Below are 27,438 nucleotides of genomic sequence, written 5' to 3' on the forward strand. Positions count from 1 at the left end.
ACTAGACATCAGTCCATATGTTACCAGATGTGTAGCAACCTGGCTCACTGATAGAACCCGTGTAGTCAAAACAGGGGAAGCCACCTCAAGCAGTAGACCCATAACAAGTGGCATACCCCAGGGTTCGGTCTTGGGGCCCCTGTTATTTGGGATATAGTTTTCTGAGGTGCAGGCCAGAACCAGTGGACTATGGCTGACCAAGTTTGCAGATGACTGCAAGCTGGGTCATGTCATCAATTCCCCTAGTGATGTGGAAATCCTCCAAGAGGGTCTCACTCAGAGAAATAACTGGTGCCAGAAACATGGCCTCAAGCTGAATACTAAAAAATGCATCATCTTCCCCTTTGGGGACAGTGACATCCATACAAATTATCACATTAATAACAATGTCCTAAGCACTCAATCAGTTGTGAGGGATTTGGGCACCCAGGTTGATAGCAACCTATCTTTTTACCACCATGTTGCTTCCATTGTATGGAAAGCCTTCTACATTGCCCACCTCATAAGTAATGGTATCTCATCCAGGGACAAGGAGGTCATAACATCCCTGTATTATTCCCTTATAAAGCCCATTATTGAGTACAATGCCCCTTTCGGCATGTACCTCGCAAATAACATGCAGCAGCTGGAGAGACCACAGAGGTTCCTCACCAGGAGAATCCAGGGCCTCAAACATCTGCCATACACAGACAGGCTAAAAGCCCTATCTCTCTACTCAGTTTCATACAGACTCCTCAGAGGTGACCTCTGTCTGGCATACAAAGTGATCATGGACCCCACCTTGATAGGACTGCAGCATATCCACAAGTCAAGCTCCACTCAAGTAACACACATGCATGGCCTCAACCTGGTCTGTGACATCAACAAGACTTGTTGGCAGGACAGATTTCTGTCCCAGAGACTCCCCCATATACAGAATAGACTCCCTCTCCACATCAACCAGAGTACCTCTTTACCCCTTTTTAAGTGCAACCTGGATAAATGGATGGGAAACAGAAAACATACCCCTGGGATTCCAACCATGTCCCTGCTGGACAGGGGCATTGGGTGCTGATTTGTCTAAACATGGGCTAAACTTTTGGCTAGGCTTATAAGGGCCTCAGGGCCAATAGCCTGGTAACCTCCTATGATCCTATGATGCTATAATCCTATGTTCCTATAAAATAAATAACTAAAAAGCACTCATTTGCTTTGCACCTCCACTTAAATATACTAACTCAGTAGTTATACAACTATGGAGAAGGACAAACAGTTTGAAAGGGGCTCGTTCTCATTCACAGTTGGTCTGTGTTACTGTCACCACTCAGATCATACTCCAACTGCAGATATAACTCAGACCAATTTCTTTACTCTGCATAGAGTAACACTGAACAAAAAATTAGGTAATCATGTACTAGATACAGATAGAAATCATCCAACATGCAAGTGGTAAACATCAACAGGAATACAGCAACTTTAGTTTACTAAATGGAATTGTACATGTTAAAAAACAAGCTTTCTAGTCTTACAGTACCTTAGTTCATCAAACTCTCTTCAAAATGTAATTAGTGCTATAAACAGTAAAACGTCATTGACAAAAAGGTTGATTATTACATGTCACTATTATGGACACTCAATATAAAACATTCAGTATTAACGTATGTAATGTAAATGAATCTAATTAAATGACAAAATCCCTGTACATCATCATTCCTTAATGATAAAAACAGTTCCTGTTATACATACTCATAAGCACCTCTCTTCTGAGTTCTTTTTATTTTATATGCATCCTGAATAAGAGTTAGGACACAAGAAATAAAATGAATAACACAAACTCCACAAGAAATAAAAGGCACAGAATTTCAGTTCTATACTCAGTACTAAGTATTAAGACAAATAGAGCCACAACTATAGTTTTACCTGAATAAGTATCAGTACCCAAGGTATGTCCTGTTATAACTAGGGCTACCCTCTGTGTGCCTATTATTTCAGTCTTTAAAATGTGACTGTGACGTCCCTGCTCTGGGCCAGTGATCAAGGAGTGTCAATCCTCACCACGGACACCAGTGTGAGGGATGTTCACTAGGAAGAAAACTAGATACACACAGTATTTCCAGATGCAGCTCTCTGCACCAATCACAGTTTCCATTAAGAGCACACAAGGAACACACTCCCATCCTGGGGATGGGTTTCCTCTCCCTCCAGGCCCCAAATAAGACTCCCCACTGACACAACTGTAGAGTTGACTCCTCAGCCAAGTGTTGCAAGCCAAGTCCTCCACCACTCTCTGAAACCAGTGCTCTGTGTCCCTGCACCAAAGAACTGACACACATACTGTTTGAGATTTGATTTTTCACACACACACACACACACACACACACACACACACACACACACACACACACACACACACACACACACACACACACACACACACACACACACACACACACACACACACACCTGGGAAAGGCTGGCACAGATTTATTAGCTATGCCCCCTCTGCCCAGCCTATAAAATAGGTACTGCCACCAGAACACTCCAAAGCCAGCTACTCTAAGGCTCTTACAAGAGTACCTAATTATAATGAGTAAAATTAATACTAATACAAATGGAAGTGTTTGACCAAAACAAAGGGTTTTCAGAAGTGGCCACAGTGTCACCAAATAAATATAAGTAGTCTCAAGGGTTAAAATATTCTCTAAAAGACCAGCCACAATGAAAAGTTTAAATATATTTATTTAATAAAGAATAAAAGAACAAGAACATACTAAATATCTATTTACAGTAAACACTAGTATTTCAATCACACCAGGAAATATTAAAAATAACAGAGATGGAAAGGTTCACGCAGATACAGAAAAATAATATTTAACTAATCTTGCTATATTTTCCTGACTGATCTGAAGAATTACTGTCTCCTAGTTCACTTACTAGAGAAAGGCAAGATGAAGTGGGTGAGTGATCCTTCTTTATCAGGTTTCAAAAACAGACTGCTCTGAGACTTCTGTCTCATCTACTATTAAAACTTCATTTCAGTGCTGTATTACAGAATTACATCATCTATATCTGGTTATCTGACTGATTCCCACACTACCCCCTTTGCTAGAAACTGAACCAGCCTTTAGCACATATGTGCTACCATACCACAGACAGAGCTTTGCTGAGATGTGTTATAGCATCTGGAAGCTATAAAACCATTTTAAAACATCCACCCTTCCAGGCAGCAATTAGTTTACCGCTAAGGGCAACAAAGTAGGATTCTTAGTCCTGGTGTTCACAGACATTTTGTCTCTGGCTGCAATCAGAACTGTAAGATATAATCTTTATGGTCTAAACCAGGTAATTTAATTTCAGACTATTTTTCAGAGTTAGCTGGACTGAGATTAACCTTTTCTATTCCAGTATCCTCTGTTACAATATATTCATTTCAACAGTTACAATGCAGTCTAACATACAGGTGTATTTATTTTCTCTCCAGCAGGACCCACTGTTGGTACATTTTTAACACAAGCAGCTTTACAAATACATTTTCAACACAAGCATCTGTACAAATCAGTTTGATATACAAATGACACATAATTCTTAACAAAACTCCAGCTAGTTATGCTGGTATATGTTACACATACTCTGCCCCACTTCTCCTGGCATAGCTGACAATATCTCCCATCATCACAGTGACTTCTACAACAAAATAATCCTGTTTACTCTTTGCATGCAGTCCATCCATTGCCTCATGTCTGTATGTTGTACTTAGTAGTAATGACAGAGTTTAGCGTTAGTTCTGACTGAAATGTCTCATTATGTTGTAAGTGTTACCTGTCAGTTATAATTCCCATTCTCATATTTAAAACTTATATAGTCAGTTTGTGATCTTTAATAATATTTCTACACAATGTCTTTAAATCGCTCCTTTAACATAACAAATAGAAAGTGGAGCTTTCATCTTCAGTGCCCACATGGATACTGCCAAAAAACATAAGAAAATAAATAAATAATGAGACTATTCTTTGTTTAAGAGAAGTAAATATTTTGCCTCTTCTTTTGGTGTATTCGTTATGGACTGCTTTATTCTATGGCATTTGCTTGTGATTATATTAACTGTATAAGCAATAAGACCATTTTAAGTTGATACCATGCAAAGTGTCTGCGATCTGAAACAAATTCTAGTCTCATCAAGTTAATTTTGTAAATATGTGTTAACACTTTCATAAGCTGCTTTGATTTTTTTACTGCTGAAGCGTTTTTTCAAGAATGCAGTAAAATTATGACAATTCTTGCATCATGATATAGTCTATATTTGTTGTAAAAATACTGACTCAGAAAACATTTCCTTGTTTTTTGGTTAAATGTGAATGTAAATCACTGCAGTCTCATAGGAAAAGTGACTAACATAGACTGCGCAACAGTAAACTCATTTAACCTTTGTTGCAGTCTACTATTTTGAGTAAAGAATGCCAATCACGAAGAAACGTAACAAAATCTGTCATTACTCAATAACCTGAAAAACACTTAAACACTCCTAAGTTGTTTATGAATCATTAATATTTAGAGACAGACAATTCAGGGGGATCTATAGCATACTGCAGTTGTGAAGTGGTTGTAATTCTCTTTTAATTCTTACTTTATCTTGCACTGTTTTTTCACATTTTTGATAAATAAAAGCATGCCACTTTTGAAACCCTACCATTTATTTTAGAAATATATTATTTAATAGGATATAATAACTAAAAATTACATGCAGTAACAGCTTATGCCCATTTTTTTACTTTGTAACCTGATCTATTTATCAGGCTGCTGGGCCATTTTTGTTCATGACCCCAAGAAGGTATTTGCAGGTACAGGGGAAATCTGGTCAATCATCTGGAAAATTATGATGTTGCTACCACACAGCTTGAAAAAGAATCTGAATGGCTTAAAAACTGTGCCTGAGATCAAAGTACAGAAGCCAGGGTTTTAAGTTATATTAACATATGTATGTGGGCACAAGGTTAAGCAACTCAATATATCTGCTTTGCAAAGGGTTAAGAAGAAAATTAATTAACTTAAAGGATAGTGTCAGCATTCCTGAAGACATACCCACACCTGGTTCTGTATTGTATGGGAGAGGAACCCTGCTACTCTGATCAGCAGGTCAAACTCTGGGTAAGCAAGATCACAGTGGGTAAGTTCCTGGGGAAGGACTGATGACAGGGAAGGGTGTCTGGCAAGGTAGATAAGGGAGCTTGCATAGGGGCTACTGGCTGAGAGGTTAAGTTGGGAGACCTAAGTAACTAGGTAGGCAGGTGCAACTGGCTGAGAAGGTTGGTAGGGGGAAGCTTGCTTAAGTAGGAGGACCTGAGTAAAAGGGTAGGCAGGTGCAGATGGCTGAGAAGGTTGGTAGAAGGAAGCTTGCTTAAGTAGGAGGACCTGAGTAACAGGGTAGGCAGGTGTAGCTGGCTGAGAAAGTTGGTAGGGGAAGCTTGCTAACAAGTTAAGTGGGTGATCTGGTTTACAATATAGTTAGATGGAGCTGGTTGAGATGGTAGCTAAGGAAAGCTGGCTGACAGAATGGAGGATGAAGCCCTGGGGGAAGGTGGGAGAGCGGGCTAACAGGATAGGTAGGGCAAACTGGCTAAAAGGGTATGTGGGGGGAACTAGCTGAAAGGGTAGGTACAGAAAACCCATAAATCCATGCAGAAACAAGGAAAATATACAAATCCAATGAGACAGAACATGCAGAGTCCATATAGACAGTGATTGGAGAGTAGCATTTAACCGAATACCTTGGAAATACAAGGTTGAGAACTTTTCACAGAGTCGCCTTACTGCCTCCAGAGAACTTCACTGCACCAAGTTCATTCTAACCACACAGATGAGTGTGGCATAAAATAACTGATGTCATACTATGCTTTAAGCCTTTCTCCTGCTCTGAGCATTTCTGAAAACCTTTACTGAAAATGGCTTGAAAACTCCTATTTCTCTTCCTGTAGTAAGTAGATGGTTCTATATACAGTCATATGTAAGTGGAATCATTTTCAGATCTGATGAGCAGTTCTAAGAATTGTGAACTATATGTAATTGATTGTGTCAGCAATGTCACTTTACTCTATAATAACTGCTGCTCTATGACGTGTTCTTAAGATTGCATCAGAAAAGATATGAGAAAGGATTTCTGTGGTTATATTTAAATATTGTCACTGAAGATACTACTTTACATAGTCTTATCTGTTATGGTCACTTCTACCATAATGATCTAATTCATGCAATATGGGAAGCATTTAAAAGAAAAATACCTGCACAGTAAAAATGAAACACTGTGTTGAGCTTGAAGAATTCCAGTATGAGAAATAAAAAAGGTCAAAAAGAAAAATTGCATGTATTAACATAAAATATTTTTTTTTCTTGTTGTTACATCAGTTGTTATAAAAGTTAGTCTACCACTCTACCATTGAAGGATGGCTGCTGCAAGTGAAACAGAGATGGGGGGGGGGTACCCAATCACCTGGAGTACTAACAGGAATTACTACAGTGATATTCTGCTCAATGTCATTCATGTATCCATTTTCTAAACTATTTGTCCTGGTAAAGATTGTAGTGATAGCAAGCTTAGCAGTGTACACTAGATTGGTCTGTGGGATCCCCATGTGAACTGAGAGATATAAGGTGGAACGTAAAGGTTGCATACTATGTAAACCTTCACAGCTAGATATGAGTTGTATTTAATGATGTTCCAATTCACTGAGACATTACTGTTTAGTTCAGCAGCAGGAGCATTCGGCTACTCAGCAGTGAGGGCTTTGAAGTCATGTGTAAATGTAAATGTGGCAGTCAGCAGGCATGGCTTATGATAAGTCAGCCCTTGTGCATCATGGAGCACTGTTTTGTAAGGATCCTTGTCTGGTGCAGTGCTTTCTAACATGATCAGTGTACAGCAGAGTATAAATGTACAGGTGTATGTAGATATTAACTATATTACTCCTACGCATTCCAATGGGATTCATAAGACATAAAAGTGGAGTGGCTTCTTTTTTTATATTGTCAATCCAAGTAAATACTGCATGTATGCATATGTGTGTGTGAATGTGTGCATGTGTGTGTGTGTGTTTGTGTGTGTGTGTGTGTGTGTGTGTGTGTGTGTGTGTGTGTGTGTGTGTGTGTGTGTGTCTGTGTGTCTCAACACCCTTAAACCTCCAAAATATTTTGAGACTGTTCCAGGTCCTCTTTTTAGTGGGTTATGCCTTGTACACTTCTCACTGGAAGTTGGCAGAGAGCACTGTAACCTCAGTTGACTCCTCCTACCATGGATGATTGCCTTCTGTACTTTAAGACCCTCCTAGAATGCCAAGCTCCTCATTCTATCATTGAGAGTAAATTTAGCTACTCTGTGAATAAATCTCCATTCTGTCACTTCTGTTTGCTATGTAATTCATTCTCTATCACTTCTTGAAGTTCATCACCATAGATCAGGATGGTGACATAAAATGGCACTAAATTGAGAAAATGTGACTAATTGCTTTCTTCAACATCACACTTTGGTACAATACATGTAGTAGTGCCACTGCTGCACCCATCTCCTACCCTTTATCTTAACACATGAAATACTCAACATACTTGAACTCCCCCACTTAGTCATCTGCTTCTTCCTTTCCTGCAGGGGACAGTCTATTTATTTCCTAGGACAGAACCATGACCTGTGGTTTGGAGTATGAATTTTTATACTAGGCTCTTCACACTCATCAGTGAATCAGTCCAGCACATGCAGAGATTGCAGTCAATTTGAAGCATGTAGGACAACATCAGCAGCAAGAAGCAAGGCTGCACTTTGCACATCCTCAAACTGGATACACTCTAGACTTTGGCTGCCCCTTCATATCCTGTCCACAACCACAAACAGGAGGGCACACAAGTAATATTCTTGGTGGAGTCTTAGGTCCAACTTGAATGCAGTCAGATCTCAAATTAACATTGCAAATGTGACCCCAACTCTCATTCTTCAAATAGTGGCATCAAATGGCACAAAGCAGCAGCTCTGGGACCCCAAACCATTGTAACACTTCCCATAAGACATTAAGAACACATGATTATTTGGCTTCTGCAAGTCCACAGAACACATTTAGAGAGCACAGGAAAACTCCAATAACCATTCTAATATCCGTATAAGAACAAAGGGTGGATCCATTTTTCCATGGCCAGGATAGAAACCAGGTTTCAGCTTTGGAATCAGAGGCTCAAGCATTGGATAAAATCCCTTTTCCAGCACCCTGGGATATGATGTTTCAGACAGAATGAGAAGTATGAACCCTGTATAACTGGGATATACTCTCTTCTTCCCCTTTTTGAAGATGGGGACCATTATCTCAGTTTGTCCATGCTTTTCACACAATATAGAAAGGAATGTTAGCCACAAAACCCCAACAGCACGTAACATCTTCCAAGTTCCTAGTCATATCTCATCCATTCTTATAACCCTGATACAGCAGAATCGATTTAAATATAACTAGTTCCACCATCTACGTTTCATATTGCCTCATCAGAGGAAGGAATATTAACAGGATTTCCTTAAAGTGTTCCTTCTACCTCCCAACAATGTCACCAGTCAAGATTCTAGAGTTTCTCCACTTTTGATGAGAACAGCATTGACAGCATCCTACAACTCCCATGCTGAGTCACAGAATGGTTTGACAGAGCCTCTTAGAGCCAACCAAAAGCCATTCTGGATGGCTCATTGAATCCATGCAGCCAGGCCTGCTGTGTGACAACTGACATACTTGCAACCTCACTATGTTCTAAGATCACAATGTCATGACAAGTACTGACCACCTTTTGGACATGTGTCCTTGCCACTGCCTCAATTTGTGATGTCTTGAACATGGTCTATTTAAACTCCACATTCCCTACTTCCCCATGCATGTGAGGCAAGATCTTCAACCTACCCAGAGCCATTAGCAACACAGTCCTAGGTCACCCCACAACATATATTTATGTTTCTCAGACCTGTCCAGTTGATGCTGTGGAAAACTGCCCCAACTCTCAACCAAATGATGATCACCTGACAGCCGAGCACCTCTCTTCACCTTAATGTTCTGATCTTTCACCAGATGAAACAAGTACAAAGCTATCATTGTTTAGCCTGGAGATTTGTTACTAGCTATACTAATGTGCATCCTTGTGTCCAAGCATGGTGTTTGTTATGGACAAAACAAGACTAGCACACACACACACACACACACACACACACACACACACACACACACACACGATATAATTCAAAATTCAGGTTCAAATCAGGGTACCCATTCCTCCCAAGAACACGTCCCAGGTTCCCCTATCATTCCTGTTCATTACTGAATCATGAATACAAACCTAACTGTTCTTTTCATTACAACTCAGCCAACGTAATATTTTGAGGCCCCCTGTATGCTCTAGCTCCAGCCTCTATTGTCTGATCGTGCTACGTAATATATAGTGTAACCCCCTGTATAATATTTACTCTAATAGTTGCCCAATTAAAGTGTAATGTTTCCTTTACTATCAGTACTCATTGTAGGGTACATTAACTACTCATTATTAAATGGCTAACGTGTAAAACAGAACGATAGACAAAACAAAAAATTCCTGATGGACATGAATTTTACATATATGGTGGTCCTTGTGCTTCATTTTTAAGCATAGAACTACAGATGATGTTTTTCTGGCACTACAAGTTCTCTCACTGAGCATTATACAAGCATGTGGTCTGCTACATTACACCTTAGCATGAACGATACTATAAGCAAGGTTAAGACTCTGGTCCTTTATTAAAATGGGTATAAAATATCCAGTTGCCTGATATGTTACAAACAGAATGTAAGTGGAAGATCAAACAGCCTTTTCTCAGTGTGAGAACAGTGCAGTCACATAAACTTCACTGCTTTTGTAAATGTGTATATCGCCATCTCTTTCTTCATGCTCTTCAGTAAAACCATAAAAACATAACTTTCTTAAATAAACAAGTGTCTGTTTACTCCTGTAGTCATAACTATACATAACACTACTATAAAATGTTAAACTATAATATGGAATTCCTTCTGTGAATCTAACCTCTCGAAAAAAATACACACACACACACACACACACACACACACACACACACACACACACACACACACACACACACACACACACACACGCACTCTGGCCTGCTACCTACTTCTGCTCAGCCTTTTATAGTTAAAAAAAACACACAGTACATTACATTAAAAAATAGTAAATAGAAATTAAATAAGCTAGCAGAACTTCCATCCCAGGTGAGATACTTTTTGTAATTACAGCTGTCATTAAAAGTGCAAAACCACAAAACCATGTATATGACATCAGGGCATTACAGGACATGATGAAAATAGAAATCTTTCTCTTTAAAAAGTCCCCAATGAATCAGTATTCTAATACAGTATTACACATATACAGTGCAATCATACCTCTTAACCTCTGAACGTTAAAACACCACAGCAGAGGTTCTAAAACAGGAACACTTTCTTATCTTTTGGAAAAGAAGGTCATTAGATGTTAAACCATATGCAGTTAGTCAGATGGTATCTTCTACAGCCTTATTAAAGCTATTTAAAAATGTATACATCCTTGGACAGTAAATGTAAAAGAAGAAAGGTAAAATCTGAGGTTGAAACATAGTGCTAAGCCTAAATCATAGCATTTGAGACATATGAGTTCAGTAGAAATTCAGCAATGCTTTCTATCAATTATTTTTATTCATTTTAAATTTGTTTACTGGGAAAATTCAACTTGGAACTAAGCCAATTTTCAGCGGAGGCCCAGGGAGAAACACTCCAGACACATGTCTTTGTAACATGGGAGGAAACCAGAGCACTGAGAGGAAACCCATATGAATGCAGGGAGGACATGCAAACTCCGCACAGAAGGCACACCAGCCGAGAACTGAACCAGAGAACCTCTTGCTGTGAGACGACAACTCTACCACTGGACCACTGTACTGTCCAATTATGTTATCTGCATACTGTATCCTGAATTTCACACACTTCCTACAGCACAGTTGACAATAGTCACTCTTCCTATCTTTGATATTAGTTTCAAATAAAACAGGAAATACACTCTCTAATTTTGTCAATATTTCTGATAATCACTTGTAATGCTTATTTGTGACAGTTACCTCTGGACCTTCACTTATTACCGAGTCATATGTTTAAGAACTTCCTATGCACAGGGACATTATTGTCTGATGTCCACTTCTAACAGATAGCAGTAGCTTTCAAAATCCTTAGCCAAGCAGGCTTAGGTGGTGCATCAAGGCTGCAATGGGGGCTTGTTACTGCATGTTACAAGTTACATAGAATTGTGCAGTTAACAAAAGTTTTCAAAATACCAGGTCATATGGACCAAATGGAGGACAAAGCTTGGTTCTGTATATTCATGCACTGATCACAAGGGTTCTGCAGCTTAGCATTCTGGAAATGAGAGAGAGACAACCAGCTTTGCATATTAAGGAATAAAATTAATTGTGAATGGAGTATTAGGGCTCTTAGTATTACACCCCTTGACTTATAAGATTTGTGAAGGTGAATAATGTCCACAAAATTAGCTGCCTAAATGCAGACTGTTTTATGTACTCAAAAAAGAGACAAAGGAATGAAAGAGGTACTGTATGCACTGAGCCTTTTGATAGCTATACTTGGGCTCTCTTTTCTTCGTCTCTCGCTTGCTGAATCTCTCTCTATCTGTTTCTCACACATACACACACACACACACACACACACACACACACACACACACACACACACACACACACACACACACACACACACACACACACACACACACACACACACACACACACACACACACACACACACACACACAGACACTTTACTTTTTTTCTTTATTAACTTTTTTATTTTACTCTAAACAGCAAGACCGCATTTAGTGTAAAAAATTATGGACATTTTTTTCAGTTTGTGCTTCATGGAAGCTTAATATGCTGTCATAAAGTAGCATACTTGATTTTTACCAGCGATATCTATACATTAATATACTGTTGGAGAATCTTCATTGTACAATAGGGTTTCCTTGTATGATTGCTCGTTATCGAAAAGGAAATAATAGACCACCAACACATACAGCTTCACCTTCTACAAGCTTTCCTTATCAGCCTAGAAGGTCGCCTGTTGTAAAATTAATTGTGAATGGAGTATTAGGGCTCTTAGTGTTACACCCCTTGATTTATAACATTTGTGAAGGTAAATAATGTCCACAAAATTAGCTCCCCAAATGCAGACTGTTTTATGTACTCAAAAAAGAGACAGAGGAATGAAAAGAAATGTATGCTTTGTTTCTAAAAAGAAGACACAGGAGCATGTCCTTCTTTTACAGGTGGCAGAGATACCTTATGTAGTAATTGTTTCTTCTCCAAACAAAACAAAAAACACCATGCTAGACATTAAAAATGAAGCTTTTCTACTAACTTACCAAAATCAGCAAAACAATTCAATCCTACTTGTACAGGTTAAGCAAAATAACTGTTTATCTGTTATAACTAGCAGATACATTTTTTACTTACCATTTTGTCTGTTATTTGGGACTGCTTTCCTCAAAAGCTTGACAAAATCCCATGTGCTTTATCAAGGATGCATAGCAAAAATGTTTTAAAAATCCTTTCTAGCACAGAAAAAAAACTGTTTTTAGAAGAAATTGAAGTATTACTGTTGACATTTTTCTAAGTGCAATAATGTCATCTAGAGCGGATGTTATGCAATCAATAATGCCCTGCAGGGTGGAATAACAGACTTCCAAGGAGTGTTATGAGGCCTGACCCTGCAGGTGGAGAGCCTCACCAACCCTGGGAAGGCCATTATTTCCTGATAATCCCCATCCTGAAAGGAATCAGATAATGGGTTATTTGTTAAATTGTTTTGTACTTGTTTTTTTTAATTAGTATCAGCATTTTTTATATTTTTGATGTAAAATAGTTCTCTGCCTAATGTTTCAAATGTGCTATAGCATATATAATTGTGTTTGGACAAAGTATTTTACATCTAAAATACAAGTTAAGTATTTAAATTGACAGACATGAATATACATGCGGGGAGACAGACAGCTTTCATGACTAAGTACATTTAAGATACTTCATTGTAATCAAATGAATGAAAAATGTCATGCAGTGCAAGATACTGTCATCCCCCATGCCTCTCAATTGCCCCATATTTAGCTCTGTCCCTTGATGTTTTAATTTTCTGGTAAACCAGTAAAGATTGCAGTCACTCAGTTGAGTCAGACATTATAGTTTCATACTTCTTTTTCTGTGTAAGTTGATAAGGGTTGGATTACATTTAAAATGTGTCCCTGATTTTAGGTCTATTTTTAATGTTATCCATTAATGTGTCCTTGATTTTAGGATGTTTTTTTATCTTTATCCAGAGGTACTGTATGCACTCAGCCTTTTGCTAGCTATACTTGGGCTCTCTTTTCTTTGTCTCTCGCTTGCCGAATCTCTCTCTCTCTCTCTCTCTGTTTCTCACACACGCACGCACGCACGCATGCACACACACTTTACTTTTTTTCTTTATTAACTTTTTTATTTTACTCTAAACAGCAAGACCGCATTTAATGAGTCCAAAAAATTATGGACTTTTTTTCAGTTTGTGCTTCATAGCAGCTTAATATGCTGTCATAAAGTAGCATACTTGGTTTTTACCAGCGATATCTATACATTAATATACTGTTGGAGAATCTTCATTGTACAATAGGGTTTCCTTGTATGATTGCCCGTTATCGAAAAGGAAATAATAGACCACCAACACATACAGCTTCACCTTCTACAAGCTTTCCTTATCAGCCTAGAAGGTCGCCTGTTGTATTAATTTTACCTATTTCAGGTCAGCAAATCAACCATGTTCTGAAGAAGTGTGGATATCTTGTCTTGAACGAAAATGCTTAACTAACATAATTTCTACATGTCTTAGGAAGTGATTCTTGCAGATTGATGTTTGTACTGGCTTTGGATCTTGGTAACATCAGTTTGGTTACTTTAGTTTGTGTTAGTCAGTTGCTGCCTTGGAAGTGGTCCATTGTTTTCCTGTAAAAACCTGCCCTATAAGTTATTATTGCTTACTCGAATCAGTAAACACCCGTACAGACATTAGGAAGAGGATAGATTGCGGTACCAAATGGGTGATTTACTTGGTTGTCTGCCAGTGCAGCTCTTTTATGTTGGTTAGACCTCGTGTTCTTTTAAGCAAAGGACTACATTACATTTGAGTGACATCAGGTGTAAACGAGAACGTAGTGCTTTATATAAACATAAAATCATCCATAAAGGGGCTAGCTACATTTTTACAGGTATAGATAGATAGCAGAGAGCTGCTGATGAAAAAATTACATCATTTGTTAAATATAAAAGAAAGTTGGTGGATTGTTTTGTTAAGGGCTAAATTTTCACCCGGGTGAATGGTGGATGGATTTAAATAAATAATGATTTACACTGAGTGGAATTTCATATAAAGTAATTGTGTAAGTATTTTGACTGGTTGGAACAGTGACACCTGATGTTAATTAATTAGATTTAAAGACTCCAAAAAGGTGGATGCTATTGCACTGAAACAGCCTAAGAGTGAAACCTAGGTTTGCATTTTTCCTGTCATTGGTGTTCCCATTTGGAAATTAAATATTCATGCACATTCATGCATTTGTTGTTGTTTTTCTTGGTATGTGTTGGATTTTTGTTTTACACTGTGCTCCTGGTTCCATGTGCATTTTTTGTGAGGGTTTATATATGAATATGTATTTCTTTTTTTGCTAAGCCCCTTCTTCTTTCAATCCTTTCTGTTCAAGATTAGCCCATCGTACCTCCCTGAGACAATTTTGTGCACTTATGTTATGCCTCAACCTTGACTTTCTGGTCTCAGTCACCCAACAAAACTTTCTGATAGCTTTCCCCGAAATCATTTTAGTGGCTTGATGTCCTTCTCCTTGTATAGTCTAAGTACTTATACAGAGCTAAAGAAATGGCCTGATATGGACAAAATAGAGTGGAAGCATTACCTCTTTGGTTCTGCTGAGGATACATCCCGGCATTCAGTTTACTGCTGACATTGCACTGTCACTCTGGTCTTAGTGGTCCAGTCCAGGTGTAATCAACATATTCAAATCATTTCTCTGCTATGTTGCCATCAGATTCACTCACCCTGACTTATGTTTCACAGCAGAGCCATGATGCTACTAGTGCAGTACTTTATAATGAACCTCAGTTGCACCATTTCTAACAACTTGGTCAGCCTTTCCAAATGCTTTCTTTGACTCCTCCCCAGCTTCCATTATTACACGTACCTTTGTATCATCAGTGAAGGGAAAGTTCCTGGTCTCTGTTCTCTCAGGCTGTTCTGATACACACATTGAAGAGTTCTGGCCTTAAGAATGACCCCTACAGTACTCCACTAATCACTTTCCTTATTCTGGACATTGTCCTAAACCTGACCATTTTGAGTCCTACCCTTCAATCGTGCAGATCAGTTTAATCAGATTTGGTCCTACCATAACATTCAAGTTTTCTTAACAGCTGCCTGTGCAGGACAGAGACAGAAAAGATGGTCAAGTTCACAGCAACCCTTCTTTTGGTACCCCCTGTCATAAAACTGAACTAGGTTTGACTGACAGCCTCTTCTGGCTATGAAACCACACTGTTTGTTGTTCTTGGTATTCTCCATCAGGAAAGCTTCCATCCTTGCATTTCCCTTAGGATTGTCTCTATGATGCTCCCTGCCACTGCTGTTGGGTTAATAGCTCTGTGGGTCACTGGGATCTTCCTGTTCCTCATGTGTGCTAGGGGTTAACATTTGTCCACCAGTCATCAGATACCTCTGCAATTGTTAGTGATAAGGTAAAGATCTTGATCAGAGGATCTTCCAACATACAAGTTATATTTTACAGAGCCTGTGCTTTATTCCCCCTTAAGGCAACCAGTTCTGTGTTGACCTCCTCCATCTCAAACCTACTGTCTATCCACTGCTCCCCCACTCTTCTCTGTCTCTGTACCTGCATGTCACCCTCCCCCTAACACTCCCTCATGAAAACTAAGCAAAATTACCACACAAATACTTCTGCTTTTTTACAGCCTTTTGTCATTTCCTTCCGGTCTTTGTTCAGCCTGTCTGTTTCTCCAAGCCCTGTGCATACCTATTTCCCCTTCCTGCCCCCTCCTGCCAACTCCCTTTGAGTTTGATATTGATGGCTCTGGAATTCTCGTGCTCTGTATACAACAGGAATTCCCATCATTTGACTTCAAATCTGACACAAATATTTTAAAATGACCTTTGGATACTTTGAATGCTAATTTTGTATACTTTTTCCTTAGATTTTATTTCATATGCAGATTTTCATACACTTCCAGATTTTACAGTAGAAGAATTGGTGACTTGTGATACAGCAAACAAAAATTAAGCAAGCAATAATGCTACAGCATGGTGGGTGTCACAGACCGCCAAGGGGAGTTGTGAGGCCCAACACTGCAGTGAGAGGGCCTACTACTCCTGGAATGTCCATTCTCTAACTGAATGTTAATATGATTTTTTCCCTTGTCTAATAATAAAAAAATATTTTGTAAGTACACTTAATCTTGTCACTCTACAGTTGCTATCTTTTGGGATATATTTTTTAAAACCTGTGATACAGCCAACCAAATTCTTCTTCCTCGGCACCTTATTGCATGCAGTCTTTTTCCACATTTTGCCAGCTAGTTCTGCAGGTACCTAATTGGTACAGGACAAATGAGGAAGTGGTGTAACATCCAATCTATGTCTGTGGAATTTTCACTGGAAATTTTTCATGACTCTGTGCTTGAACTTCCCTTCTTCACGATCTCTACCAATGGTATAATTTCTCACTGTGCCTCCCTCCCAGACTCATTCAGTACACTAAAGATTTCATCTTACTGTGTACCACCCTGAGATTTTATGACATAAAACCCCAGCTGCAGATCTGTTTCTGTAAACAAGAACACTGGTTAACCAACTTTTGCCTTTACCTCAGCTTGACTAAAACAAAATTTTCATATTTTACACCAAGTTTTTCTATGACACAAATCACAGCTCCCAATGGTTGCCTGCTTCATACAGTAAACTCTTTATAGCTATTTGGAGTAACAGCTGACTCTGATCTATGATTTTTCCAGCATATTAAAATCATTGTTATTCATATAAACCAGAAATTTGGACTTTATACTGAAGACAGTGATTTTTTGACTGATTATTGATAAGTCTATGCTAGAGAGAAGAGGAATAAAGGTCAGCAGGACTAAGACAGAATATATGTCTGTGAATGAAAGGGAGGATAGAGGAATGGTGAGGATGCAGGGAGTAGAGGTGGTGAAGGTGGATGAGTTTAAATACTTGGGATCAATAGTTCAGAGTAATGGTGAGTGTGGAAGAGAGGTGAAGAAGAGAGTACAGGCAGGATGGAGTGGGTGGAGAAGAGTGTCAGGAGTGATTTGTGACAGATGAGTACCAGTAAGAGTGAAAGGGAAGGTCTACAAGAGTGTAGTGAGACCAGCTATGTTATATGGGTTGGCGACAGTGGCATTGCCAAAAAGGCAGGAGTCAGAGCTGGACGTGGCAGAGTTAAAGATGTTAAGATTTGCACTGGGTGTGACGATGGTGGACAGGATTAGGAATAAGTATATTAGTGGGTCAGCCCAGGTTGGAAGGTTTGGAGACAAAGCCAGAGAGGCAAGATTACGTTGGTTTGGACATGTGCTGAGGAGGGATGCAGAGTATATTGGGAAAAAGATGCTAAGGATGAAGCTACCAGGTAACAGGAAAAGAGGAAGGCCTAAGATAAGGTTTATGGAAGTGGTGAGAGAAGACATGCAGGTGATTGGTGTGACCAGCAAGATGCAGAGGACAGGAAGAAATGGAAACGGATGATCCACTGTGGCGACCCCTAACAGGAGCAGCCGAAAGAAGAAGAAGATAGTGTCAGAGCTTTTCTGTTAAAGCTTTCTACTAACAAGTCTATTTTATACCTTTTCCATCCAGTCTATCTTCTTCTCCAGCCCGTCCACCAAATACAACAACCTTATCACACAATTGCTTGATTTGCTGCTGGTAACTCCTACAAACTGTAATTGTTTTTCCTTTAGGTACTTGATCTGGCTACAGTAAACAACTTGCTTTGGCCCACAACATCTTTTGTTATACTTCCCCTAGCCTGACATTCATAAAACTTCCAACAGTGTGGTACATCTTCTCTCATAGTCTCATATCTGTTAATATTCAAAGAGCGAATTTCCTTTTTCCGTAACTGTTACTGTCACTCCACCTTTAAGTCATAGAATAATCACCTAGTTGCAGTCTGCTAAATCCAGTCTACAACTGGGATTTTGTTATGTCTGTCAAAGCCCTCAGTGGCTAAAAGCTTGTAAGATGAATGCATTTAGCCACATGCAGGAGCAACACTGGACTGAGCCAAGGACTACAAATGTCAACAATACAATGACTGTACATAATCCCTCAAGGCTTGCACCCTAACAGAAATGCCCCTATGCCCAAGAATAGACAGTGCTGGTAAAACACTATCTCTATGTTATACCCCATACTAAGAGTGGTGCCATACATCCAGCTTGACCTGTAGGAGGGAGTGGGCATATATTAAACAAACTGTACATGCCCTGTGTCTACCCTGCATGAAACAATCCCTTCAATCTCCCCTGCTTTAACTAAATATGCCATACCCCTTTTTGTCAAGCATCTCCTGCACACAAATACCCTCCCATATGCTGCACATATGTGTCAGCATTACCCTCTCTGTCCATTTCCTGTTGTTATGGAGTTACTGCCACAGGACTTATACTTTTCTCAATGTTGACTGCGATGGCACCACATTGTAAACAGTTGTTGGACAACTTCAGTGAGTTACTCTTGTGCAGCCTGTGACAATGATAACAACTGAACAGTAAGTGTGGCCTGTGTGATATTCCTGTCTGTGTTGGATATAAGAAGTTGTCCGGTGACCTTCAGACATGATTCTGTAGGACTGTTTTCAAGAAAGTATTAAGGATTTAGAATGCTAACAAATGGAGATGCTGTTGTTCCCAAGTTATTATGCAACTATAATACCTGTAACCTCATGCTCCCACAGTACCCCTTTGTATCTTCCTATAGATGCAAGCTATAATCCCATTTCTCTGTCTTTTCTGACTCTCCCTCTCTACATCTCACTTATTTTACTTACTATATCTTCAGTTTCACCTTCTGGCCTTCTCTCTTTTGTACTTCATTCCCCAAACTCTTATTTATTGCCATACAATGGACTTTCCCCTCACATCCTTAAATTCACCTGTCATAGCAGAATTGATAACTTCATTACTAATTGATTAGGGAGCATTAACAACCCATACTTACCTCTTAAACCACAAAGTCATGATTCATTTTATGAATTTGTAATCTTACCTTAATCCATAATTTTTATTTATGATCAATGGTCATTGAATCTAACATGAGCATCATTTCACCTCTTCAGTTATCAGGTTGGTAAGACATATTTCTCACCTCATTATGGTATGACAATTTGAGTCCTGATTCATCAAATGACTTCTCAATTAAAAAGTGCCTTAAAAAAGCTTAAAAAAATATCCTGTGTGAAAGAAGGGACATGCTTCCAACATCTCAACATCTCAACATCTCAACATACAGGGGACTTTTCTTCTGCACTTCTTTATTCAATATAAAATATCTCAATGTCATACAAAGAAGTAGTAAATAATACCTTTTTTATGAAATGGTCCTTTGACAAACCAGGACTCAAACAAACCCACAGATATCTTTTTAAGCTTGTAAATACTACATGTTAATGCAGCAACATTGTATTAACAAAAATTTAAACTGTAAATAAGCATGGATGGAGTTAGGAATCCACAATACCTATGAATAAATGTGAGGTAAGCGTTAGAGATCGGCAGCCTGGAAAGACAAATCACAGTGGTTAACAATAGGAGTTGATCCCAGTCTTCAGGGAATGTGGTTTTCTATTTCAGGGAGCTATTTCAAATAGTGGTAGCACACCAGATACCATAATTCTACTGATTTTGCTTTAATTTTCTAAATACTTGTAGGACATAATATACTATAACTCTACTGATTTTGTCTCATATTTTTGCTTCATCCCTTGTAAAATTTTTTTATTTTCTGGTAAACTACTTAGGAGTCAGTAATGTCGGACATTAGAGTTCAGTTTTTCTTACTGTTCAGAAAATAGACATTGACAGAAAAGCTGTTGTTCTATTAACCTTTTGAGTGAATTAAAGTCATATTTCAAAGTGTTCCTGATTTGGAGAGGGGGTCATACCCTATTATGTTTCGCTTTGTCTAGAACTCTTGAGCAAAAAAAGAAATTGAAAGGTGTAGAGCAATTTTCTTTTTTGTAAGACTTAATAGGTCCATGTTCCACTCTGTTCCTCATTGGGTGGGTTTGTTACACGTCCACTGATTTTTTTTTAATATCCCTGGTAATATTAATATTAATTCATCATATTTATGTATGTAGGAAGGAACAGTTATCAACCATGCTGTAAACTTGCCAGATGAAGCTGATTAATAAGTGTACCACATTTCGCCCATTTCTTCCACACTGTAAGAAATAGTGTTCTACATGTTGGAGACAAAAGAGTTGTCTGACAGCTATTTGGATGCATTACTGTGTGTTCTTTATCTTTTTGTCTGTTTTGAGTGTTAGATGTCTGAGATTTGATGTGTCTGTGTGTAGGAGAAAATGACTAGCTGCTGCTGTTTGCTTATTATTTTGTCTTGCAAGACTAATGTTATTTCTGTGAAGCAACTTGGAATACTTTAATATGCGGCTACTATTTGTGCAGAGCATAGCTCAAATGCATTACACAGCCATCACTGGATCATAGGCTCGTAGGATCCCAGGATATACATGGCAGGTTTGGTCAGGGGCCATGTGAACCATCATGCCTCTGAAGTGTACCTCATTATGAGGAATGTTCCTCATTTTGAGTCTTAAAATGTCCATGCTCCTCATTGTTCCACATTGAAAGGGTCTGTCACACATTCAGTCATAAGAATATCTTTCAATGATATCCATGGGAAATAATACTAATTCATCAAAATAATGCTTAGTAAGTATAAAGTAACACATTTTAATCATCCTATAAGCTTCCTAGTTGAAGCTGTTAGTAAGCTGTTTGTTCCATATTATGAGAGGCATGTTCTGCATTCTGCAGATAGAAGGTTGAGAGCGAAGTGCACTATGCCAACACCCACCCTCAGGGTCTACCACCTATTGCAAGGAGGTTAGCATCTGTAAGTTAAGGGGTAACATCTTAAGTATGCACTCAGTGGTGAGAGACCTGAGCACACAGGCTGACAGCAACCTTACCTTTGACCACCATGTCTCCACAGTGGTAAGAAGAGCATTCTATATTGCTGTTCTCATAAGTAAGGGCATTGCCTCCAGATAAAGATAAAAAAGAACTTATAACCTCCCTGCATTCTTCCCTCATCAGGCCAATAATTGAGTACAACACCCCTTTTGGTATGTACCTTTCCAGGCATCTGAAGCAATTGGATAAACCACAAAGGTACCTCACAAGGAAAATTCAAGGTCTTCAGCATCTGTCCTGTTGGGAATCATCTGAAATCCTTGTCACTTTATTCTGTTTCATACAGACTACTCAGAGGTGATCTGTGCCTTGCATAAAAGGCAATCTCTGACCCTGCTTTATTGGAAATGCTGCATATCCATAAGTCAAGTGGTACATGGAATACTTGCTCTAAAGACCTTAACCTGGTATGTGACATTAATAAAAACCTGCTGCAGGGACAGATTTATCTCCCAGAGGATACCACACCTTTGGAACAGACTCCCACTTCATGTCAAACAGAGCACCTCTTTGGCCCTCTTCAAACGCAATCTGGATGATTGGATGGGTGACCATAAGTTCACCATGGAGGGTTCCACCTGTGTCCCTCTTGGACAGGGGCAATAGGTGTTGATCATGGAAATAAGGGTAAGAACTTTGCTTAGCTTGTAAGGGCCCTAGTAACTTCTGATGATCCTATGAACTTCCTATGATCCTATGAATTTAAAGGCACTCATCCAACTGTCCAAGCTGAATTTGCAGGATGGCAAGGCATTGCATTGTTTGCCATGCAGGAGTCTGTTCCAGATGAAGGGAAGGTGCTGTGTTTATATTTTAACTTGCTTTTCTTACTTCTTGATGACGCTTGAGCTCTAGTTCTGGTATTCACTGCACAATTTGTTTTGATGAGGAAAAGGAGGTTGGGAAGAGCTAGATCCCTAAGGGCTCAGTAAGCTAGTCACAGGTCACCTCTCAGAAGCCTGTGTGACACTGAATATAAGGAAGCTAGTAGCTAAAGTTTTTCAGACCAGAGGTTATCTTTGTTAGGAATCTATGTTTTTTTATTTGAATTTTTCAATCTGTCTGGCCAGATACATGCTGAAGAGTGCATTATATTCTATAATAAATCCAGCTAGAGCAAAATGTAGGGGAAGAATGACTTCCCTAGTTCTAGAAAAGGTGATTTTGGCAATTAGTTGCAACCTGTAGAAAGATTTTCTAACAAAGTAGCCAGATGGTCAAAAGACAGGGTTCTAGTAACAAATGTGTCCATATTTCTGATCACTGATTCATATGATAACAGAATGTTTTCAATGCACTAGGATGCAGAGTGTTTCTGCTTCCCAAAGAGGATGATGCTACATGTTTTGATACTTAATTTGAACACTTTTTCCAAGCACCAGGAATTGACTTTAGTTAGCTCTTTTTGGAGAGTATATATATATATATATATATATATATATATATATATATATATATATATATATATATATATCCAAAGGGGATATGACAACCACACCCAACTTGCAGTCATCATCAAACTTTGTTAACAAGAGATCTCTTTTATCAGTTTGGAGGTCCAAAAAATAGATGCCAAACAGGAAGTACTCAGGACAGATCCCTGGGGACACCACTGGCCACTTTCTGTCTGTCTGAGGAAGCATCACACACTTGGCCAATGTGTGTTCTATCCCTAAGCCCATTAAATACAGAAGGTTAGTGTCTTTTGGAGTTGGGGGTGAGAAGGCATGTTATACATATGTATGATAGTAGCCACTTGGAATATATGACTGTGGCCATTTGTGCCATTGCTTTCAACCCAACCTAATACCAGAGGGATGCACAACAGGTGGTTATCATTTTTTTTGGGGGGGGGGGTGAGGGTAAGGAGTCAGGCAGTATTCCCAGAATAAGCATTTGTCTTATCAATTTTTGTGAGCTACTATTTTGTCATTTATGAACATTAGGTCTTGGACACAATTTACTTCTACCTTGAAAGAAAGAAGTAAGACTGAATTGCTTTCTTCACTGGTGTTTTTTTAGGTTATTTCTGCATCACAAGGCTGGAAAAATGCTCTAAAATGCATCTTAGAGCATCTAAAACCCCATGGCTTCTAGGAGCCTGGTTGTTTTCAGATGCCTGCTTAATTCAGTTATTTTCTGTACATTTACTTATGTACAGTCTTGGCCAGTTAGGATGTTTTGAAAACTTGTATGGAAATTTAAAGTCAAACAGTAATACTGAATTTATTTTCTTAGTCATGATTTTTACTTAGGCCACCAATGGATGGAAAGGTTATTAAAAAAAAAAATAGAAGCTCTTAAAGGCACCTCTAAGTATCCTGAAAAATATGGCTTCTGGAAAAAGCTAAAGAGTAAGTAAAAATGTATGAAAAGGGAAGAAAAAAATAACCTATATGTTTAGGGGATTGTTGGATGGGTGGAAAACGGGGAACACTAGGAAGTGGGGATGGCATGGAGCCCTTTGCTTAGGGCATCATTTCACCTAATGATGGTCCTGTACATAAGACTGTTGTAATGTAACATCATTGTAATTAAATGCCAGTCCCTGTGACTGTCCCCTTTTAGGATGAACCAACTTGGTTTATTACACAGGTCAGCCATAAAGTAAAAACATTTTAAGTACAGTTTAGTCTGTATATACTATTCATAAGACTTTCTAGCATGAGCCAAGAGGTTGCTTAAGAGACATGGCAGTGATGGGGTGATAACTGGATTAGACGTTTCCAGTGTGCCCCCAACCTTTCATTTCCTGGGCCCCCCCCAATATTAAAACTGACCCTGTAAACACGTAAGCTTCTCATAAGAAAGATTGCAAAATGAATGCAAAAAATTACTACTTATTCTCAAGGGACTGAGAGCACAGTTCCCTTAGAACCAACACACAAATTAGTTAGCTAGGGATGTGAAATAGTCTATGTAAAGGGTTTGAGGGTTTAGCTTAATAGATGAAGAGGAGCCTATTTGGGAAATGTAAGCCAGTGGGATTTCTCTAGGAATAGGCAATGGTGCACAGAGTTTCTAGAGATGAAAATAGCTATATGCATAGCATTAATGTGAAATAAGAATTATGTATACTTCAGTAATTAAGTCTCTACACTGTGTAACTGCACAGGAGGTTATAGTAAGTAAAGAGGTGTAAGGTGCAAACCGTCCTGCATGGAGGCTGTGCAAGTGCTTGCCTCCTGCTTCATCCAGGGCTGCAAAGGTTGCCATATCTGAAAACTCACTAATGCAACCCTCATGTAAAATTCTTAACTATAATTATAAGGACATTAACTTAATTAACATTTATATATGGGTGGTTTTACCTCCCCATTATGGGACTGTCCTCTACACCTCTCTACTTACTTTTCTTACACCAATGTTTCCTTGCCCACCATGTGGCAGTACAGGGAGGCTTACCTGCTCCCCCCACACTCATTGGTCTTGTATATATTAACTCCATAGTGGAAAAACAACGGCGCTACAGTGGTAGCATTGTTGCCTCACAGTAAGAGGTTCTCCTGTTCGATTCTCGGCTGAAGTGCCTTCTGTGTGGAGTCTGCATGTCCTCCCTGAGGTCGAGTGGCCTCCAAAAGACATGCGTGAATGGGCGTGCCTTCGCTGAAGGTTGGGCATCGGGCTGGCAACTCAGCACCATAAAAATCTACTGCCAATCATTAGCGAATCGGAGTTCCACTGTAGCGATCCCTAACAGGGAAAAGCCGAAAAGACAAACAAGTTGAGCAACAGTGGATAAAGTACACAGCAGTGTCACTCAAACAGCTTTGCCTAATGCCACTAGCCTTTGATCTACAATAACAGGTGATTTCAAAAAATGTGTTTGGCCAGTTATAAGCCAACCAGCTGGTCCTCAATAACCTGTTAATTTTAATACTTTTTATATTGCAAAAAAATTGTAGCAGGTATGCTTTCCTACATGTAATTTGACAAAGCTGAAATCATAGACCAACTTCCAGTTTTATTCAGTTGCTCAAAGGATGGGTCTGTGAACTGTAATTTTTCCTTCCTGCATTAAGGTATGTCTTTAGCTATGTCAAGAATCTAAGTGGCAATGCTCAGATCTGCTTGGAGTTAGTGCAGAATGGCACAAAATACACTGAACTGACCGATATCGCCAGCATCCTGGCAGACAGGTTCAGCACAAACTTCACCCCCATCTCACCCCCAAAAGGACCCATAACCATACCCAGGGCCGGCCTTAGCTGAAATGGTGCCCTAGGTGAAGTAGTGGTCTGGCGCCCCCTTACGCCTTAGCCACAACATACTCACAAAACAACCCTATTTGAGCCACACCCACAGGTAAGTCACTCCCCAAGAAAGCCACTCCAGTAATTTCCTTAAATCATTTAAATGGATAAGAAAAAGATACCTTGTAATGTAGTTAAACTGCAACTACCTTTGTGTACTTATTTCCTACTTTAAATACCAGAATTGGATCATAGTCAGTTTACCTTTATAATGCTGATCCTGATATGGGCGACTCGACTTGCACGAAGGCTGAAATGCGATCGTCACCAAAGTCGACTTCCGAATGTGCAAACGGCAAAACCTCGCCCCTTTTTGACCCATGGTAGCATGGGTGTGGAGGTGTTGTGTGGCCGGTAATGTCGAACGTTGAATGTTTTTCGACATTTAAAACTTTTCGCAGTTTCGATTCGCGCAAAACACGTTGAAAAAGTGGCCGTTCGACAAAGTGCAATCACCTATTTAAAGGTAAACCTCATAGTCAAATAGGGCCCTAGCAGGGTAATAGATTGCCCCCCCCCGAGCAACCCCTCTTGCAGCAACCCCCACCCTCCAAAAGCAGCCCCCTCCACAGCCATTCCAGTGTTCCATTACTTGGCTATTTCTCACCAGTTACCAGACACATTGTTCAAATCTATCAGTATGCATACTGTTTTCTTATTTACTTCCACAATGTTTACAGATGATGAAATAAAGTAACACAAACACAGATAGCCATTTGCTAAACAAACAATACAGTCTCACAATGAATATAGACTTAGCATGAGCAGTAAACTTCTCTGCCCTTGAAACTCATACTCATTGAAACAGCAAAACTCACATTCATTAAAATAGCATGAAAACCCAGATTCATAGAAAATGCATCTGGCCAATGGAGGATCAAGTTTACCTTTGGGCTGTTTTCAAAACAGACAGTTGCACACATTTTTTAGGGCCATGCATACACATATTTGTTTTTTTGATTCATCTTCCTGACTATTAAATTATATTCCTTGTATAATACAGCACCACTTGTTAGAATGGGTTTTAAATTTGTAGTTTTAAACATTCTTTTAATAAGCAATGAAACAAAATGTATGAATCAATTAACTACCCATTTCAGAAAATTTCAACCATAAAAGGCCACTCAAATCTTCTGTAATTATAATCCACCAATATCACTCGATACACACAACCTCTGCAGAAGTAAAACCATCTGGATAATTCTACATTAAAGAAATCTGTAACTAATGAAGAGGTTGCTATTGACAAACAACTTTACATTTTAATGTTTTATCTGTAAATTCAGTGCCTGTTGCATGTTTGTCTGCTGTTGCTGCCATCACTATATCCTTTTTCCTACCCACACCACCGTTATGCTACTTGCCCTCTATTTTTCTTATAAAAGGGCACCTGTCCCACAATAAAATACATCTCCTCCCCTACTGCATATCACTCTTTCCTTCTCATTGTCCTTCTGTATGTTCCTCTGCTTACTCTTTCCTGCTTTCTACAGTACTATTCACCCAGCACAGAGTTTGCTGTTTAGACATTGTTTGGCGTCTCAGCTGTGTCTGGAATGGTATGACAATGTATGCATGGAACTGCATCATTGTGAATGTGCTATATGTCCACTAATGAGCCTAAGTCATGTGACCTGTTACAGTACTACCCAAGTCTTTACAGTATTCATACTACCTCTGCAAGTGAATTGCTTACTTATGTAGCTCTAGCACTGACTTGTCTACTATTACAGGCTTAATCACTTGTGGGCCACTCTCTTCAGTTTTAAACATATTAATTTTTGTTAAGCATGTGTGCTATGATTTTTTTCTGAATTCTGGTCA

At 39.1% G+C, this 27,438-nt stretch overlaps 1 protein-coding gene across 3 annotated transcripts in view; it reads right to left on the reverse strand.

Moving 5' to 3' along the window:
* Nucleotides 1–27,438, reverse strand: part of LOC122800061 (Kv channel-interacting protein 1) — a 1,177,177-nt gene that overhangs the window by 519,455 nt on the left and 630,284 nt on the right. The gene's annotated exons all lie outside the window — the stretch shown is intronic.

The sequence above is a fragment of the Protopterus annectens genome, chromosome 4.part0, assembly GCF_019279795.1.
Source record: "Protopterus annectens isolate FY-2018-M chromosome 4.part0, PAN1.0, whole genome shotgun sequence".
Taxonomy (NCBI): domain Eukaryota; kingdom Metazoa; phylum Chordata; order Ceratodontiformes; family Protopteridae; genus Protopterus; species Protopterus annectens.